The sequence below is a fragment of the Cervus canadensis genome, chromosome 11, assembly GCF_019320065.1.
Source record: "Cervus canadensis isolate Bull #8, Minnesota chromosome 11, ASM1932006v1, whole genome shotgun sequence".
Lineage (NCBI taxonomy): Eukaryota > Metazoa > Chordata > Mammalia > Artiodactyla > Cervidae > Cervus > Cervus canadensis.
Window position 1 is genome coordinate 28,563,418 of NC_057396.1, and position 7,272 is coordinate 28,570,689.

The window sequence follows — 7,272 nt, forward strand, 5'->3', positions numbered from 1 at the left end:
AGTAACTCCTCTCGGCCCTCCTGCGCCCACACAGCTGCTGCTCCTTGGACAACCGCAAGATGCTATTAGTTGTGATGGAGGGTCTTTACAAGAAACCGCCCAGTGAATGTCACTAAGTCTATTGTAAAGAATGTTTGTGAGCCTGATATTCACTGTATCACACAGTGTCCATTTTATCAGACCTCTAGGGAAAGAGCCCTGTCTGATCTTGGTGCCAAGAACAGCTTGAAAAATCCCTTGGGTACTTGATTTTATCCTTTTGATGCTGTGAACAGACAAAGTTCATTTCCTTTTTTGAATGAATATCTGGGAGGCTTAGTTTGAGGCCCAACAGTAACTATGTCATCACTGCGTGCATTATTTAAGCCTCACCTTGGAGTCATCTTTGTTCTTGCCTTGTTTTTTTCTTCTCTTTCCACCCTGCTTTTATTATTTTTTTGGTTGCAGCATGCAAACTCTTAGTAGGATCTAGTTCCCTGACCAGGGATCAAACCCAGGTCCCTTGCGTTGGGAACACAGTCTTAGCCACTGAACTGCCAGGGAAGCCCTTCACCCTGCTTTGACTTGGAAGAACACTCACACATAGATGTACTGTGCTGTGCTTAGATGCTCAGTCACGTCTGACTCTTTGTGACCCCACGGACTGTAGCCCCCAGGCTCCTCTGTTCATGGGACTCTCCAGGCAAGAATACTGGAATGGGTTGCCATGTCCTCCTCTGGGGGATCTTCCCAATCTAAGGATCAAACCCAGGTCTCCTGCATTGCAGGCGGATTCTTTATCAGCTGAGCTACCAGAGAAGCCCTCATACATAGATACATCTATCTATCTATATAAATACTTACATATACATATATATAAACACTTACATCTATGCAATATAGTGCTCCATACTAATCTATAGAGGAAATTATGCCGAACGTCATTACTCTGGGTGGTCAAAGGGTTGATTGTATTCAGTAGACTATTGTAATGTTTTGTTTTTCCCACAGAAACATCATCTACACTGGTTGAAATGCAGCTCTCTAAAAGGCAGTTAAATTATTAACTCCCATCTAGATCCTAAATGAGTGTTTTTCCCAATACATCATTTATAATATATTGTTGCCCTCAGGAGTTGAGGTATTAGAGTGCTTTTTGAGACATGCTGGGAAAACTCTGGAAAATAACTTGCTAAAAGAAAACCAGTTCAGGAAAGCAATTTGATGTTCCATTTTCCTGCTGGGATACTATCTGGGATGGGATGGTAGTGTTTATGTGTAAGCAAAAATCTGTTCCATATGATGAGAGGAAAACAAAAGCAGTGCCAATCTGTGACGCTGGGCAGTGGTACTCAGCAGACAATTTATGAGGCAGAGAGTCAAGGACCTGCACTTAGCAATCACCGTCCTCTTTATGCATGAAGGACCACCATCACATTTTCCACCTTCCTTTTGCTCTCTGGTGTGTCGGTCTTTTAAAAAATTATATATATTAAGTCTTGCCATAGGTGCAAAGGTACACCTTAACTCACTCAAATCACAAGTCTTGTCTCTGACTGAGAAGAGTCCTGATAATTCAGCATTATTACCAAAAGTGAGGCAATGGAACTCAAATGAACCATGCTGAGGCCTCTCTTTTAGGAAAAGCACATTGAGGCTTCCCTCCCCCAGGACTGTTTTGCTTCTTGGTAATTCTGTCGAAATGTGCTTTTTTCAGTTGTTTTCTGGGTCAAATCCTGGTGAGGTGCTGTGGAGATGGGTGTAATTTCATGAGGGAAAAGCATTAAATTTTTACCTGAAAGAAAGTTGAGGAGGGACTTCCCTGGTGGTCCAGTGGCTAAGACTTGGCACTCCCAATGCAGGGGTCCTGGATTTAGTTCCTGGTCAGGGATTTAGAGCCCACGTGCTGCAACGCAGCGATCCTGCACACAGCAACTAAGGCCCGGAGCAGCCAAATACATAAACAGGTAAAAATAAATGGTTTTTTAAAAAGAGAAAAAAGTTGAGGAAAGGTCTCTTCTCTCATGCCTTCATTTCCCTCAAAATGTTGAATTGCATTTTTTTTTTTTCCTTTTTAAATTGAAGAATTAATGAAGAGAAGGACAGAGTGTGGTCTGGCGAAGGAGAGGTCCATGGACAAGTTTCGCAGGAACAGCATCAGCTGCCGTAAAACACAGAAATCTCCATTCTTCCCTGACAAAGCTGAAACGTACGGCTTGTGCCTTATTTCCCCAGGACAGTGTCCTGATAAGGAGTGACGGCTTAACGGTTAAGATGTAGGCTTTGGAGTCAGACTCTGGATTGAAATCCCAACTTGACCACTTTTTATTGTGTGATGCTCAACAAATGCCTTCACTTAATTTCACTAAGCCTCATTTTTCTCAACTATACGATGAGAATAATAATGAACACCTACCTCGTGGAATTGCTGTAGGATTAAGTGAGACAATCTTTATGAAGCATTGAGCACAGAACCTGAATATTAAGCACTAAAGACATCAGCCGTTATTATGTACACGATCAAAATCATTTTAAGGTTGGTTGATTCACAAACTTTTACTTATGAAATTCCTTTTTTTTTTAAATAAGAAAATACTCTTCGCCCTCCAAGCAAGATGGCTGAGGAGTCTGCGCTGCAGCTCCCTCCCTCGACTGCTCCTGAAGCTGGAGGACCTAAGGAAATCTCCCCAGAAACAGCCACCCCAAAGCCCCCCTTCTGCAGCTGCAGTCTCTCTGGGAACAGAGGAACCTGTCGGCGACACCAAGAAAAAAATCAACATCCTGCTAAAGGCTGGGGGAGACACTCCTATAAGGAAAAGAAAGGAGTGGGCTGTAGAGCGAACCCGAACCATCCAAGGACTCATGGACTTCATCAAAAAGTTCCTGAGACGTGTGGCTTCAGAATAGTTGGTATGAAACCAATGGTGGTCATTTCCCTACAGAAATTCACAGAGCATTTGTCTCTTGGTACCCAAGGTGGGGGAGGGGATTGATTCCAGGACCATCTTCTGTAGATTCTCAGGTTCCTTATATAAAATGGCATATTTGCATATAATCTGTGCATATTCTCCCATATACTTTAAATCACTTTTAGATCCCTTATGATACTTTAGGGTATGTAAATAGTTGCCAGTACCCAACAAATTAAAGTTCTGCTTTTTGGAACTTTAAAAAAAAAGAAAAAGAATCTATTCTTCGTGCTCCTACATAATAGGATCATGGAATAATTAAGAATTCATATTTTTATTTTTTAATTATTTTTAATTTTTTTAATTGGGAGATAATTGCTTTACAATGTTGTGTTAGTTTCTGCCACGCAACATGAATCAACTGTGAGTATATATATGCCCCCTCCCTCTTGAACCCCCCTGGCCCCCCTATATCCCACCTCTCGAGGTCATCACAGAGCACCGAGCTGAGCTCCTGTGCTATACAACAACTTCCTGCTAGCTTTATATTTTATACAGAATTAGTATTTTTAAAATTTCACATATTTACACATTTTTTAAAAGTACTATGTGTATATTTGAGAACTGTTGTTTATTCAGTGAGGGTTTGGGGTACACAGGGATTTGCAGACCCTTCTTAAATAACTCCCTGGGACCCATGAAGTCTGAGTCTGTGCCCAAGGAAAAACATTGTCTCCCTGTGGTCCTCTGTTTCAGGGAACAATTGGGTTCAGTGACACATTATAAGGTATTTCATGACAAAGGGCTCTGAGGCCAAATGTGTTTGGAACAAGCTTCATGAAATAGCTAAACTCTTTTATGTACTGCAGAACTTTTTGGACCATTTATAATGTGAATAGGTATGGTGGTTCTCCAAGAGGGTAATAGAAGATACTGTTTTTCCCAGATATTTTAAAACCAAAAGCTGTGTATGTGTGTGTGTGAAAGCACTTGCAGCAACTTGGGCATATGAGGGCTTGCAAACTCACCTTTACAAGACTGTCTTTCACTGGCAGGGTCCCCATCTCATATGTGCTCACTGGCTTATAAAATTTCTCTGCTGCTTCAGTATTACCCCTAACCTCCATGCTGCATACCTCAGTGCTGCTTTTCTTCTTAAGATGCTTCAGTTCTTTAAACAGGCTCCCCAAGGCATTGCCTAGCTCTCTGAGTTTACAAAGCCTTCTATGAAAAAAGTTGGGGGAAGTTCCCAAGATGTGACCTCTAGGGATTTGATACCTATCCTGTGAGAGCATCCCTTCACCCACACCACAATACACTGACTCGGAATGATCTCAGCACCTTGACCCTTATCTACCTCCCAGGCCAAGTTTCCTTCCTATGCCAGAAGCCGGGGAGATCTTTTCCCCACTTCTTTCTAGCTTGCTGTAATTCCAGTGTCTTCTTACCCTATAAGAACACCAACTTCTCATTCTGTAAGACTCCCAGCAACCTGTTCCAGAATTTCCTAACTGGGCAAATAGACACCTTTGCTCTATTCATTGTTTGTTAAACAGGCAATTAAATTTAAAAGGCAGTTGAATTTGTAAGCCTAGGGGCTCAGAGAAATCTGGGCTGGTAATGTAGAATTCATCAGCTTGGAGACTTCCCTGGTGGTCCAGAGGTTAGGATTTTGCCTTCCAATGTAGGGGGTACAGGTTTGATCCCTGATTAGGGAGCTAAAATCCCACATGACTCGGGGCCAAAAAACCAAAACATAAAACAGAACCAATATTGTAACAAATTCAAGACTTCAAAAATGAAGACATTAAAAAAATCTTCAAAAAAAATTTTTTTAAATAAAGAATTCATCAGTGTGAAGATGTTATTTAAACAAGTGCAATAGATGACATGACCATAGGGAAAGACTAGAGACAGAAAGGAAAGAAGAGGCCTTGCATAAACCCTAAGAAGTTCTAACATTTGGAGGTAAGGCAGAGGAGGATAAACTAGTCAAGGAGGCTAAGAAGGAGCAGTAGGTGTGAAAGAGGAAAACTAAATGATGCCCCAGAGGCCAGAAAGGAGGGAGAGGTTAAGTGAACCAAATGCTACTGAGAATTCAAAATGAAATCAGAAGTACTAGAAGTACTCATTGGTGACCCTCACAAGAATGGTTTCAGTGCAGAGTGGTGGAAAAAGAATCAGGATTGGAGTAAACCAAAGAGTGAATATTGAGAGAGACAGAGACAGCATGTATAACAACTATTTTAAAGATGTTTTACTGAGACAGGGGCAGAGAAATAGAGCAGTAGGAGGAGGGGCATGGAATGGGTCAAGAAGATGGGAAATACTAGAGCATGTTCCTGTTGTGATGGGGATGACCCAGTAGAGAAGAGATTTGTGAAGCATATAAAAAGGAGGAAACCAAAGGGTGGGAGACCTTGAGTGGATGAGGGCAGAAGAAACCCAGAACACAAAGGGAGGGTTGGCCTTTGGTAGGTGGAGGGGCAGGATCTCCATTTTAGCAGAAGAAATGGGGAGAGATGCGGGTTGACTTTTAGGGAAAGGTATAGGAAGACAAATGAGTTCACACCAATGGTGTTTACTTTTCTTAATGAAGTTTGAAGTGAAGTCATCTGCTCAGCAGGAGGGAAGATAAAGGGGTATAGGGAGTTTGAACAGAGAGAAAGGAATCTTAAAGAGTGGGAAATCAGAAAAACTCACCAAAATGAGTGAGCAATACTGAGTGCCTGTTAAAAGTCAGAAGTAAAGTCAGCTCAGGTATGTGAATTTCTCTAGCAGTACCCACCTTCTCCAGAACTGGCACGGTTAGATTCATCCTTGAGTTTGCCAGACAAGAAGGACAGAGGAAAAAGACAGGCACTGAAGTTAGGGATATTTGCAAGGGAGTGCATGTAACGGTGGACCGTGGAGTCTAAATTGTACGGCATCCACCACAATGGCTGGTGCACAATGGACCATAATGAACAAATAGAAAGCATACATCTCTCCTGACAGGACTTCCACAATTCATTTATGTTTCCTTAACAAGGTTACAAAGTGTAAGTTTGTGAATGGAGAGAGTATTTCCACAGAAACTGAGGTTCTGTAAATTCTTGAGTCTTATCCAGTCGCAGCCATCTAATCAATTGTTCACGTTCTTTTCCCCATTATGGTATTTGATGTAGTTATATACCAAATATATATACAAATGCATGTTTTTACATATATATACACCAAGTCCCTTACATACATATAAGTTCCATTCCAAGAGCGCATTCGTTGACTCCAACAAAGTAAGCCTAGGTACCCAACTAACACAATCGGCTAGTACTGTATTGTAATAGGTTTATAACACTTTTCACATAAATAATCCATGGAAACAAACACAAAAAATAAAACATTTTTAATCTTACAGGATGGCACTGTGAAAAGTACAATAGCGCCGGTCACATCATCACTGCTTTTACTGATTGCTTCTGGACATTCTGGCCTTGAAATAAAGATAGTGAACTACTGTCCTCTATACAGTTCTGTACTAAAGTACACAAAAGCCCAGCTACTTGTAGATGATCCATGTACCTAACAATGTACATCAGACACATGAACCTGCTTATGTGATTGGACATGAGAATGCATGTTCACAAGTTTAAAAGTTTGTAACTTGAAGGTTCATGTTACATATACATATATATACACACATACACTCACACAAGAGACAAATAAAGGACATTTTTTACTTCTGTGAGGCCTTTGCTTAAATGGCTTCCTTGAGGGATTTAAGGTCTAATAAGGGTCACATATATCATAAGCTGCTTGTTAAGAGCTATAATAAAATAATGTGAAAAATATTAATACTTGGAAGCATAACAGAAGGAGCAATTTGATTTTGTTTGGTGGGTGGGGATGTCTTCACAGAGAAATTGACACATGAGCTCAAACTTAAAAGTCAAAAGGTTTCATTTAAGCTTTGACTATTCACTAGAAACTCACTTTTGTTGTTGTTGCTGTCTAGTTGGCAACCCTATGGACTGCATCATGCAAAGCGTCCCTCACTTTCACTATCTCCTGGAGTTTGCTCAAATTCATGTCCATTGAATTGGTGATGCCATCCAGCCATCTCATCCTCTGCTGCTCTCTTCTCCTTTTGCCTTCAATCTTTCCCAGCGTCAGGGTCTTTTCCAACGAGTCGGCTCTTCACATCAGGTGGCTAAAGTGTAGGAGCTTCAGCTTCAGCAGCAGTCCTTCCAGTGATTATTCAGGCTTGCTTTCCTTTAGGATTGACTGGTTTGATCTCCTTGCTGTCCAAGGGACTCTTTTTTTTCTTCTCATTTTACACATCACTCTATTTTCAAATTAATTGTTGATAGGTCTCCTTGCAGGGGACTCTTAAGAGTCTTTTTCA